We start from the raw sequence: 14,405 nt of genomic DNA, 5'->3' as shown, positions 1-14,405 counted from the left end.
TATTGAATAAGTAGGGAGAGAGTGGGCAGCCTTGTCTAGTCCCTGATTTTAGTGGGATTGCTTCAAGTTTCTCTCCATTTAGTTTAATATTAGCTACTGGTTTGCTGTATATGGCTTTTACTATGTTTAGGTATGGGCCTTGAATTCCTATTCTTTCCAGAACTTTTATCATGATGGACTGTTGAATTTTGTCATATGCTTTCTCAGCATCTAATGAAATGATCATATTGTTTTGTCTTTTCAGTTTGTTTATATAATGGATCACATTGATGGTTTTCCATATATTAAACCATGCCTGCATAACTGGGGTGAAGCCTACTTGATCATGGTGGATGATTGTATTGATGTGCTCTTGGATTCAGTTTGCCAGAATTTTATTGAGTATTTTTAGGTCGAAATTCATAAGGGAAATTGGTCTGAAGTTCTCTTTCTTTGTTGGGTCTTTATGTCGTTTAGGTATAAGAGTAATTGTGGCTTCATAGAAGGAATTCGGTAGTACTCCATCTGTTTCAATTTTTTGGAATAGTTTGGATAATATTGGTAAGAGGTCTTCTATGAAGGTCTGATAGAATTGTCCACTAAACTGTCTGGACCTGGACTCTTTTTGGTTGGGAGACCTTTAATGACTGCTTCTATTTCTTTAGGAGTTATGGGGTTGTTTAAATGGTTTATCTGTTCCTGATTTAACTTTTGTACCTGGTATCTCTCTAGGAAATTGTCCATTTCCTGCAGATTTTCAAGTTTTGTTGAATATAGGCTTTTACAGTAAGATCTGATGATTTTTTGAATTTCCTCTGAATCTGTAGTTATGTCTCCCTTTTCTTTTCTGATTTTGTTAATTTGGACACACTCTCTGTGTCCTCTCATTAGTCTGGCTAAGGGTTTATCTATCTTTTTGATTTTCTCAAAGAACCAGCTTTTGGTTCTGTTGATTCTTCTATGGTCCTTTTTGTTTCTACTTGATTGATTTTAGCTCCGAGTTTGATTATTTCCTGCCTTCTATTCCTCTTGGGTGTATTTGATTCTTTTTGCTCTAGAACTTTTAGGTATGCTGTCAAGCTGCTGAAATATGCTCTCTCCTGTTTATTTCTGCAGGCACTCAGAGTTTTCCTCTTAGCACAGCTTTCATTGTGTCCCATAAGTTTGGGTATGTTGTACCTTCATTTTCATTAAATTCTAAGAAGCCTTTAATTTCTTTCTTTATTTCTTCCTTTTCCAGGTTATCATTTGTTCAACTTCCATGTATGTGTCGGCGTTGTTCCCTTATTGTTATTGAAGAGCACGTTTAGCCCGTGGTGGTACTATAGGACGCATGGGATTATTTCTATGTTTCTGTATTTGTTGAGGCCTGTTTTATGACCAATTATATGTTCAATTTTGGAGAAAGTACCATGAGGTTCTCAGAATAATGTATATCCTTTTGCTTTAGGATAGAATGTTCTATAAATATCTGTTAAGTCCATTTGGTTCATGACTTCTCTTAGTCTGTCTATGTCTCTGTTTAATTTCTGTTTCCATGATCTGTCCATTGATGAGAGTGGGGTGTTGAAATCTCCTACTATTATTGTGTGAGGTGCAATGTGTGTTTTGAGCTTTAGTAAGGTTTCTTTTACATATGTAGATCCCTTGTATTTGGGGCATAGATATTTAGGATTGAGAGTTCATCTTGGTGGATTTTTCCTTTGATGAATATAAACTGTCCTTCCTTATCTTTTTTGATGACTTTTAGTTGAAAATTGATTTTATTCGATATTAGAATGGCTACTCCACCTTGCTTCTTCCGACCATTTGCTTGGAAAGATTTTTTCCAGCCTTTCAGTCTGAGGTGGTTTCTGTCTTTGTCTCTGAGGTGTGTTTCCTGTAGGCAGCAGAATGCAGGTTCCACATTGCGGATCCAGTTTGTTAATATATGTCTTTTTATTGGGGAGTTGAGACCATTTATGTTGAGAGATGTTAAGAAATAGTTCTTATTGCTTCCTGTTATATTCGTATTTGGATGGGAAATTATGTTTGTGTGCTTTTCTTCTCTTTGTTTTGTTGCCAAGATGATTAGTTTCCTGCTTTTACTAGTGTGTAGCTTGCCTCCTTATGTTGGGCCTTACCATTTATTATCCTTTGTAGCGCTGGATTTGTAGAAAGATATTGTGTAAATTTGGTTTTGTAATGGAATATCTTACTTTCTCCATCTATGTTAATTGAGAGTTTTGCAGGATACAGTAACCTGGGATGTCATTTGTGTTCCTTTAGTTTCTGTATGACATCTGTCCAGGATCTTCTGGATTTCATAGTCTCTGGCAAGAAGTCTGGTGTGATTCTGATAGGTCTGCCTTTATATGTTACTGGGCCTTTTCCCCTTTGTGCTTTTAATATTCTTTCTTTATTTTGTGCATTTGGTGTTTTGACTATTATGTGACGGAAGGACTTTATTTTCTAGTCCAATCTATTTGGAGTTCTGTAGGTTTCTTGTATGTTTACGGGCATCTCTTTCTTTAGGTTAGGGACATTTTCTTCTATGATTTTGTTGAAGATATTTACTGGTCCTTTGACCTGGGAGTCTTCACTCTCTTCTATACCTATTACCCTTAAGTTTGATCTTCTCTTTGAGTCCTGGATTTCCTGTATGTTTTGGACCAGTAGCTTTTTCCGTTTTACATTATCTTTGACAGTTGTGTTGATGATTTCTATGGAATCTTCGGCTCCTGAGATTCTCTCTTCTATCTCTTGTATTCTGTTGGTGATGCTTGTATCTATGTCCCCTTGTCTCTTCCTTTGGTTTTCTATATCCAGGATTGTTTCCCTGTGTTCTTTCTTCATTGCTTCTATTTCCATTTTTAATTCCTTCAACTGTTTGATTGTGTTTTCCTGGAATTCTTTCAGGGATTTTTGCGATTCCTCTCTATTGGATTCTGCTTTTTTATTTATGTTTTCCTGCATTTCTCTAAAGGAGTTCTTTATGTCTTTCTTGATGTCCTCTAGCATCATGATCAAATAGAATTTTAAAACTAGATCTTGCTTTTCTGGTGTGTTTAGATATTCAGTGTTTGCTTTGGTGGGAGAATTGGGCTCCGATGATGCCATGTAGTCTTGGTTTCTGTTGCTTGGGTTCCTGTGCTTGCCTCTTGCCATCAGATTGTCTCTGGTGTACTTTGTTCTGCTATTTCTGACAGTGGCTAGACTGTCCTATTGGCCTGTGTATCAGGAGTGATTTAGACCTGTTTTCCTGTTTTCTTTCAGCCAGTTATGGGAACAGAGTGTTCTGCTTTCGGGCATGCAGTCTTTCCTGTCTACTGTTCTCCAGCTGTTCCTGTGGGTTTGTGTCCTGAGTTCACCAAGCAGATTGCTTGGAGAATAATAGTTGGTCTTACCTGTGGTCCCCTGGCTCAAGTTTACTCGTGGGGTGTTGCTTTTGAGCTCTCTGTGAGGGTGGACACTAGGAGGGCCTCCTATGCCTTTGCCGGTAGGCCCCGGGCACTGGGGTCACAGATGGCATTAGACTCTTTCCTCTGGGGTTAGAAAGGTGGACAGAGTGTAGTCTCTTCTGGATTCCCAGGCATGTCTGCCCCTGTGAAGTTTTAGCTCTCCCTCACTCTATTTACATTTTCAATATTATACCCCTTCTTGGTTTCCTCTCTAAAATCCCCTATCCCACTCTCCGTCCTCCCTGATTCTAAGAGGGTGCTCCCCCACCTATCCATCCAACCACCCACCCACTCCTGCCTCTCTGCCATGGCATTCTCCTATACTGGGGAATGAGCCTTCACAGAACCAAGGTCCTCCCCTCCCATTGATGTCCACAAAGCCATCCTCTGCTACATATGCCACTGGAGCCATGGGTCCCTCAATGTACTCTCTTTAGTTGTACTTGATAGTGTCTGCTTTCATATATATAAGGAACCTGGTTAAGAAGGTGAAAATTATGTTCTGTCTTATGTTAATAACAAATACTCATTGCACTTATTTAAGAAAATGATTTTCGTAATTACATATTAACTAGATGACAAGTGCTAAAATATTAGGAAATGTGTAAAGGAAATGTTTACATGTATATTTACACATAAAATATTTAAAATTGTTTATTAAGTTATTGATAGATAGTTTGAAATTGTGATTTTTTTCCAGTTTTTATGTTGGAATATTCTAATTTGTAAACTGTTACAAAGTAGTTAAAAATTAAATAAACATCCTATATTATACTAATGTAGTGATTCAACTAGACCACAGATTTATTTAGAATTTTCTTTCTGCTACTATTTTAAGTTTTATGAACATAATTAAGAAGCAGTTTAAGGTAGCAGCTTTATTTCTAAACACATCATTATTATTAATAATAAATGATATAGAAATTATATACTTTTATACATTCTCAATGTTGATCAAATTCATTATCATGTAAAACCTTTAGTAATTTCATGTTATATGTTCAAAAATGTACCAGTCAATTTCTAATATGTTGTTATACATAAAAAAATTACAAAGTGAATGATAATAAGGTTTAAATATATTACATGGGTTTTCAGAAAAGAAAATTTATGTTTTCACTTATGTTTTTGTTTTGATTTCTATGGGTACATAAGCTACTTGTGTACAGGTGTACATGGAGACCAGAGAAGTATACAGAATCTCATTGATCTGGAGTTACAGTTGCTTGTTAGCCATGTGACAAGGTGTGGCAAACTGAACTCCAGTCCACTGGAATTGCAGTAAGAATTCTGAACTGCCGACCTATCACTCTAGATGATATGGATTTCTTCTTCAGAGCTTCTCTTTATAAAGTATAAGTGACTAGGTATCAAACTATGAACATAATGTTTCATTAGTCTTAGATTCTAAGTGAGACCATTAATGAAATAGCAATTTATCCATACAAATTTATGAAATTCTTCTTCCAGGTATTTTAAGGTCTTTTTTCCCATGATTTTTCTCTTGTACAAGTAACCAGGAAAATTTTCTTAAGATAGATTCAGACAAGGAAGAATTATCTTTATTTGAAAAATGGAAAGCAGTGGCTGATAATGTCTCAAGCATCAAAATCTCTATAAATCACCATAGAATGTCACAGATACTAACTATAGCTATTAAAAAAAATCTGTCTTTTCTTCATAATAACAATATTCAAAGTGAAACCCAAAATCTGGAAATATTCTGTTGCTCAATAGGTAAAGGTTGTTTTAATATAAGTAAACTTTAAACAAAGTTTCAGTTTAAGTTAATTTCAAAGATAGAAAATTGTTAGAATAATGCACTCAGGATTAGGATTTAACATTCATGCTGATTGGATGTGAGTCCATTAGAAAGCTGGTGAGTGAAGAAGCATTTCAGTACAATTACATAGTCCAAACTTCTCAAATGTAGCTGCAGTGAAGGAAACTAGTTTAACTCTATATGAAACAGATAGAAGGAAGAGGAGCCTTGGGAAAAGGAGGTCCAGCGACAGGGCTAAAGTGGGATCCAGTTCAAAGGGAGGCCACAAGACATGACACTATTACTGAGGATATGGAGCACTCACAAAAAGGGACCAAGCATGACATCCCTTTGAAAACCCAACAAGTAGTTGAAAGAGTCAGATTTGCACCCCACCAATGGACAGAAATTGTTGACCACTGTGGTTAAATTAGGGAAAAGTTAGAAGAAGCTAAGGAGGAGGGCGACTATGTAAGAGGACCATCAGTCTCAATTAACCTGGACCCCCAAGATCTCTCACACACTGCACCGCCATATAAGCAACATACACCCACTGACATGAGTCCCCAACACATATATATTAGAGTAATGCCTGGGTCTGGGTTCAATCAGAGAAGATATACCTAACCCTCAAGAACATGGAGGCCCCAGGGAGTTTAGAGGTCTGGTGGCATGTAGGGTGAGGGTGGGGACATCCTTTTAGAGATCGGGGATGGGGAAGAGGTATGAGATGTGGAAGAGTTAGAGGGTGGACAGGGAGGGGAATAAAATCTGGCATATAAAAAGAAGATTAAGTAACAAAAAAAGAAATATTGGTGATGGGAGTTTGATACAGTGATATCAAATCAGTATGGCAGTTCCTAAGTAAGGTAGCAAATAATCTTCCTCAAAGTCCTGCTATACTATTGTAGGGCATATCCGCAAAGGACCATACATTCTATTACAAACACAAATGTTCAACCCTGTTCGTTGCTGCTCTATTCATTATAGCCTGAAACTGGAAACAACCTAAATGTCCCTCAACAGACAAATAGATTTACAAAAAAAAAAAAAAAAAAAAAAAAAAAAAAAAACCAACAACTCTGTTGTTTGCAGGTTCAGGCAAATGAACACAATTATTCAATGTAATGAAGAGCATCTAGAATAAATCTACACTTCTATAAGTATCTCTTTCTACCAAAGCATGCAACTTTAAAGAATATAAATATCATTGAATGACTGTAGAATTCCTCTCTGTGGCCCTATCCAATTAATTTCTTTGTTTTTTAAAGTTCAGTATTTAGTTCTATATGAGTTTAAGAAAGCAGAAAAAAACAGAGCCCTGGAGGCTTTGGGGCATAGTGTATCCATGCTCTAGAAGAGATATGTTCTGTCTCCACCAGGAAGTCAGAAGCCTCTGAACTGTCACATCAGATTCCAGAGAACATCTCCAACCTCTTCCAGCTCATCTCTCTGTTTGCCTAGTGGACTAAGTCCTTTAACTCTTATTGGGGAGTCAATCGGGGAACCTGTCCAATCTCTTCTCACAAATACAGGGGTAGGAACTTTCACATTTACTATCTTCTAGTCTTGTTGTCCTCCAGCCTTTACATTTAATTTCATTGTGTTCAAGGAAAGTTTAGATGGGCCATTTGCAATCCTTACCCATTCTCTTTCTTTATTATCATGTGGCAATCTAATCAAGTACCTGTCTGCAGAAACATGGATATGAAGAAACTTTAGTTCATCCTCATCAACTATCTTTAAAAGGGATAAGATATAATTCTGGAAGGTTTGTTCACATCCACTCCATGTTTTTCTGTCTGTGATGAAAGAATAACTTTTTTTACCATAGCAAAACCAGTACATTTCAACATCTCTGCCTGTGTGCTGTAAGGAATCTAAAAGAGTATTGGTTTCACTGTACTATATTTTCTGTTCTCTGTTGAGGGCTTCCAGAACATCATTACCTGCTCAACATTCTCCCAACTTATTTCTCAGCATTTCTTCCTTTAAGTCGATGTCATTTTGCATGGTGTTGTATTTATTCTGAAGGTTGTTTAGATTTTCCTGAAGTTCATTTCTCTATTGACTATACTGAAAAATGTTTGTGACCAGCACTGTAACAGTTACCAGAAGATGGGGGCAGAGGATTCCATGAGCTAACATAACAAGCCACCAGGGGACTAAACATTCTTAAATCAACAAAACCATGCAAGAAAATCATCACCATAAAAAGAGCATATCTCAATACTAATTACAATTTTGTATAGCACGGAAAAAAGGAGGAATTTTTTACAAGTCAAAGACACAAAGATATAGAGAAAAATCGAACTTACAGGGAAAAAGTGATAGTTGACTTATAGACCCTTTCAAAAATGGGGATGTTTATAGATCAGGTCCAAAGTTCTCAAGAACATCCATCCATCTTTCCCTCCTCTCCAACCTCAGTTATCTTTCATGAAGGACTGCATGTTTCAGTTTGGTATCTTGTACTTGGATTGTGTCTACACCTCCACCATCTTCTGTATAATATACGGTTGTTACTGTGGAACTGGGTGAGGATCTATTCCTGTCATGCAGTTCCTTCAAGGTTGAGTCAGGAGGATTTACAGTACAAGGACAAGGCATAAATAAGTTCCAAATTTTGTGAAACTTTACACACACACACACACACACACACACACACACACACACACACACACAGGTTTTTTACAGTGGTTTCATCTATGTAGGATCTACAGTTTTGAGACTTATCCTATTAATTTATGACAAAGGTGCCTTGAATCCTTTTACCTTGTCTTGTGCAGACAGGGAAAGGTATAAATTTTATGAATTAAACTTATAACTACACAATTAACTAATATAGTTTTGTTCCTTGTTCAAAATCATACTTTCATACTTTAAGTAAGTGACATAGGAAAATTTCATGTGTATGTGTTTTAATTACTTCCTTTAAAATCAGTAGAACATTTAACATGTTGCCCTCACTAAAGTGGAAGTTTGTGGAAGTTCCATGTCAGTATTTTAAAGACATTAAACAGTTTTCATGAGAATTTTTTTATGATGACAGGGGAAGTAGTTACATTAACCACAACCTAGAAGCTTACCTTATATCTGGGATTCTTTCTCTTCAGCACAATGAAATCTGGATGACAGCAGATTCTCCATATATAAATACAGAAGAGAGAAACTTACAGTGCGTTCCACCATTCTCACGGCTAATTGACAATAAGTGTCTTCTGTGGCTTGATCAAAATTTTTGTTATTTTTTTGTAGAGCTATGAATGTGTTTTCTTTGAGTTGTACTTAATTTTAGATGCTGCAAATTATCAATACATGAAGACAACATTTCATTAAAACAAAATACGATAGGAAAGGATTAGAAATGAATGAAATGGAAACCCAACAAATTAATTGAATCATTGTCCTCAAAGAAAGCAGGATGCACTCCGTGGAAAAGATGAAGGGTAGCGCAAGAGAAACCATTTATATTTCACCGCTTAAGTTGAATACAGCCTGTACCACCTACCCAAAAATATAATGGGGATGTTCAGAGTCCACAGGAGAGGAGATAAGCTATAATCCTTCTTTTGTCCTTTTTCTTCTTTGCTCTGTCACATTGTTTGTTCTTCTATTGCACCCAGCTACACTTCATAAGAACAAAAACAACAGTATGCATAGATAACACTAAAGATCCACTAATGAGATACAGACATTGTGAGTAACCAACAGGTTTCTTATTGAACTAGGACAAGCTCAACAAGAAAGGAAATGTTCCTTTCACTGGAAAGGCAATAAATATCCAGCGCAAGTGGAGTCAGGAAGCTTATAGAAGATATAACTGCTACTATAGTAAACCCTCATAATCCTTTACCATATTCAAAATATGTATCCTTACATTCTTAACCCACAAGTAAGTGTAGTCCTTACCTCTCATGAAGGAAACTTCTTTTTATACCAGGCAAGGTCATTATGAAAAACCATAATTGATCTACATGTAGAGTAACAGTGTGTAGTTCCAACTGACATATACCCTAACTTATTCACCTAAATCTTGGGGGATCTGCACAGAAATGAGGGAAAGAAATTTTGCAAGACCCAGAGAAACAGGATGTTTGTTTTGATTTGTGTCTTCAAGATATATTAGAAAAACTATACCCATGAAGTCTCACCAACATGGCTGCCTAAAATAATCTGAACAAATATAACACCAGCAGAAATGCTAAAGGTATCTAGAAGAAATAGTTTTCCCTAAGGAAGTGCACAGCAATTGGTTATCTAATACCACATGGTCATCTTGAAAACATGCATGGAGGCAACATTGTACATACTGTTCATATATTTAGTAGTACATACCCAAATACACACACACACACACACACACACACACACACACACACACACGCACGCACACACACACATACAAACACACGCACACACACACACACATACAAACACACGCACACACACACACATATACACACACACACCTTATAAACATGCAAGAAAAGTTAAAGAAAAGAATATCAGGAACTTGAAAGAAAATAAGTGAGTAGTTGGAGGAAAGAAATTGCAGAAAGTATGGTATAAGCATACTATAGTTTCAAAACCCTTACAAAAGAATTAAGTAGCCAGAGATCCTTAGAATAGCTGCCTTAAAGCTTCTCTTGGTCCTGCCTTGTAATAAAACCATCAGAGTTGGCTCTAGGGTTCCTATCCTATTGTATTTGCTTGTGCATTTTGATTACATATGTTTTGAACTATTGTGCTGCTAGAATATGGGTAAGAGTTCTCGGGCTCACAGAAATCTATTTTGAATGGCTAATTCCCTGTGCTATGTCAATGGGCATTCAGTTTGCTTTAAACTTTCATTAAATTGTATGTTCTATAAGGAGATTGTGAGTTACAGAATGCTATGTACAGGCTCACTAGGAGGATAATAGTGCCTGTGAAGGAGTAAGGATACAAGATAAGGCTGACACTGAATTGCATTTCTTGCGCCATTGTTAAACAAGACCATGGGCATCCCATAAGGAATTATGAGGCTGGGATAAGAGTTCAGAGATAACACAAACCAAAAGAGAGAGAGAGAGAGAGAGAGAGAGAGAGAGAGAGAGAGAGAGAGAGGGAGGGAGGGAGGGAGGGAGGGAGGGAGGGAGGGAGGGAGGAAGGAAGGAAGGAAGGAAGGAAGGAAGGAAGGAAGGAAAGGAAGGAAGGAAAGGAAGAAATCTGGAGAACTATATCTACACATTGTATAAAGTCTCCTCATGAGAAAAGTCTTTTGCCAGCACTGGGGATAAGAATGGTGAATTGCTCCCTTCTCTCTGAACAATATGCAAAGAAATATCATTCTAGCTCAACAGATGCTTCAGCTAAAACCACTGCTGTGATAAACGCTGTAGTTCAACACAGAGGATTACATCAAATTAGACTTCAAGAGCCCTCCTCAGGATTAAACTGAGAAAACCATAGTTGGACAAGTTGCTAAGAAGCAACTGTTATTTTAAACTGAAGCTAAGTTTCAGGGCCTCTGTTGATTTGAGAAACAGGAACATAACTAGAAATGTAATAAAAAATAAAATACTTTAAAATTTATATCTTTATAAATTTTCATTAATTGATTTCAACATCTCCTAGAGAAAGGTAGGAACACCATTCTCATCCTTAACTCTTAGAATAATTATGATAAATTAGGATTGTATGTCTTTATGTTAGAAATCACTGTGGTAACCACTTTCACATTCTGAAAAGTTAACATTAAATATTTAATATTAATTAATTTATAATATGAGTTTCTATTTATGTCAGTTTTGCTTTTCAAATGATGCAATATTTAAAATCACTGACACTATAATTGTGAAAATTGACCCATTCTGAGCTAAATATTCCACTTAACTAGTATGCCCTTTAACCTGCAAATAAAAAAAAAATTCTTGTTTTCAAATGTCAGTTTTGCAGGTCATACAAGCTTAAGCAACATTTCAGGAAATCTCTGAACTGTAAATTTTACATGGACAGTAGGGATTTGATGACATTAATTTGCATTCTGTGAAATAAGCCATGTGTACTTTAGTGCTTGACATTTAAAAATAAATACTTACACCCGGTTGTAAGAAGAATGCAAGGTTTACATAGAAACATGTCCTCTAACTCAATTAATTAACACTTGCTAATTTCTCATGGACGTAAACTTAGCCCATTCATAAATTTCTTTTCATGTTTGGTCATCATGATTTTGTTTCTCATATGTAGATAATTCTTATTATTTGTAAATATTTTCTTGGCCTCATTTTCAATTCACTTTTGTTATAACAGATTATGTTTATTCCTCAACTTCTGTCTCACTTTCTTAAAACTCATTAAAGTCATATCTGGGGTTGCTTTTGGCTGGACTTTGGTTTTCATTTCTTAAATTTTTCTAGACAAAAACAACTTATTTCGGGATTCTTTTAAAATACATTTCTTGCAACTTTACAGATACTTTTCTCGATCAAGTGAGTTTCCTGTCTATGATAATTTTAACACTTGAATGAAACCAGAAAACCATGCAGATGGAAGCTAGGCAAGGCTCTATATGGAAAACTCCATTCACTGGGCAACTATCTACTCAGCCACATTCTGTCCAAATTTGGAATGCAGCCACTCTTGATAAGACCAAATGAATAGTTTTTTTATAAGCACTTGATGTAATTTTTATTTCTTTTCCTGCAGAAATTTACCTTGACTCATGTTAGTTCAGTATACTTTAGTGGATCTTGCTCAACTTTAGTTATGACATGTATTTTCCTACCATCCTGCTTTATTGTTCCTATTTTTACCCAAACTTTGCATTTCTATTTAACATTCCTATACAAAACCAAGATAGTCTTATATAAATTTCATTGAAAGGTCTTTCTCACATTGGTTTGTTCGTTTGTTTGTTTTGTTGTTGTTTATTTATTTATTTTTTGTCTCAGAGAATGTACCAGGCTTGTCATAGAGCATATGTCTCAGCCATAGCAATGTTTGCACATTTCATGTTTACTCACATGAAAATCCCTGGACAATGCCTGCCATGTGCTGAGTACAACTTCACCTTGTATCAGTTACAATCTTCAATTACTTGTGGAACATTTGTAATGACTCCTTTTGGTATGGTGTTTAATCTAGTACTTTTATTCTGTTTATGGGAAATCAATAATTCTCCTTTCTTTTCTGCATTATCTCTTGATTGATTATGAAAATATTGCAGTGTTTATCTTTCCTCAAAGAATTCATTGAAGTTTTCTTGGATCCTTAAATGCTAAATTTCTTAATATTGCTGACATGGCAATACAGTTGAATTTTTAATTTGAAAAAAAATAACTCGCAAAAATAGCATGGCTATTGACATCTTTTTTAAATTTTATTTTTCTTGGATATTTCAAATGTCATCCCCTTTCCCCTCTCTTCCATACCTCCTTCCCCCTCCCCCTGCTTCTGTGAGGATGCTCACACTCCACCCACCCACTCCCATCTCAACACCATGACATTATCCTATAATGGGGAGGGGGAAACCTTCAGAGCAACAAGGCCTTTTCCTCCGATTGATGCTGGACAATAACCTTCTCTGCTACAAATGTTGCTGGAGTCATGGGTCCTTCTACGTGTACTTACTGATTGGTGGGTTAGTCTCTGGGAGCTTTGATGGGGTCTGGTTCGTTGATACTGTTGTTCTTCCTATGGTGTTGTAAACCACATTAGCTCTTATAGTCTTTCCTCTAACTCCTCCACTGGGGTCCCCATGTTTAGTCTGGTGGCTAGATGCAAGCATCCTCATGTGGCAGAGCCTCTCAGGAGGCACCCATATCTGGCTCCTGCCTGCAAGCACTTCTTGGCATCAGCAATAGTGACTGACTTTGGTTGACTACATACGAGATGGATTCCCAGGTGGGGCAGTTACTGAATGAACTTTTATTCAGTCCCTGCTTCACTCTTTGTTTCCTCCTTTGAGTATTTTTTTTCTCCCTTCTAAGAAAGAATTAAGCATGTATATTTTGGTCTTTCTTCCTCTTAGACTTAATATGATCTGTGAATTTTTCCTTAGGTTTTCCAAGCTTTTGGGATAATATCCACTTATCAGTAATTATATACCATGTATATTCTTTTGTAATTGGGTTATTTCACTCAAAGATGATATTTTCTAGTTCCATTCACTTCCGTAAGAATTTCATGTAGTCGTTGTTTTTAATAACTGAGTGGTACTCCATTGTGTAAATGTACCATATTTTCTGTATCCATTCTTCTATTGAAGGACATCTGGGCTCTTTCCTGTTTCTAGCTATTACTAATAAGGCAGCTATGAACATAGTGGAGCATGTGTTTTTGTTATATGTTGGAGCATTTTTTTTTTTGGATATATGCTCGGGAGTGGTGTAGCTTGGTCCTCAAATAGTACTATGTTCACTTATCTGAGGAACTGCCAGACTGATTTCCAGATTAGTTGTACCAGCTTGCAATCCCACCAAAAATGGAGGAGTGTTCATCTTTCTCCACATCCTCACCAGCATCTACTGTCACCTTAAATTTTGATCTTAGCCATTCTGACTGGTGTGAGGTGGAACCCTATGGTCATTTAGATTTGTGTTTCCCTGATGACTAAGGATGTTGAACATTTTGTTTATATGCTTCTGAGACATTTGGTACCCCTTAGTTGAGAATGTTTTGTTTAGTTCTGTACACCATTTTTAAACAGAATTCTTTGATTCTATGGAGTCTAAGTTCTTGATTTCTTGGTCCTCTATTAGATATAGAATTGGTAAAGACCTTTTTCCAATCAGATGGTTGCCATTTTGTCCTAATGGCAGTGTTCTTTGCCATACAGAAGCTTTGCAATTTTATAAGATCAAATTTTTGATTTTTGATCTTATAGCATAAGCCATTGGTGTTCTGTCCAGGAAATTTTCTCCTTAATGTGTTCAAGGCTCTTCCCCTTTTTCTCTTCTTTTAGTTTCAGTGCATCTGGTTTTGTATGGAGGTTTGTAAAAAACAAAGATAAGAATGGGTCAATGTGCATTTTTCTACATGCTGACCTCTAGTTTGTTGAACTATGCTGTCTTTAATCCCTTGATGGTTTTGGCTCCGTTATCAAAGATCAAGTGGCCATAGTTTTGTGGATTAATTTCTGGATCTTGGATTCTATTCCATTGATCTACCTGCCTGTCTGTGTACCAATGCCATGAGGTTTTATCATGATTGCTCTGTAATTCAGCTTGAGGGTAGGG

The 14,405-nt window shown here is 36.4% G+C and overlaps 1 pseudogene; it reads right to left on the bottom strand.

Moving 5' to 3' along the window:
* Positions 1–6,676: 6,676 nt before the first annotated feature.
* On the bottom strand, positions 6,677–7,329 carry Klra5-ps1 (killer cell lectin-like receptor, subfamily A, member 5, pseudogene 1; annotated as a pseudogene).
* Between the last annotated feature and the right edge of the window lie 7,076 nt (positions 7,330–14,405).

This window comes from Rattus norvegicus, chromosome 2, assembly GCF_021556685.1.
Source record: "Rattus norvegicus strain SHRSP/BbbUtx chromosome 2, alternate assembly SHRSP_T2T, whole genome shotgun sequence".
Classification (NCBI taxonomy): Eukaryota; Metazoa; Chordata; class Mammalia; order Rodentia; family Muridae; genus Rattus; species Rattus norvegicus.
Note: the sequence above shows the minus strand (reverse complement) of the source record. Positions and strands in the feature narration are given on the sequence as shown.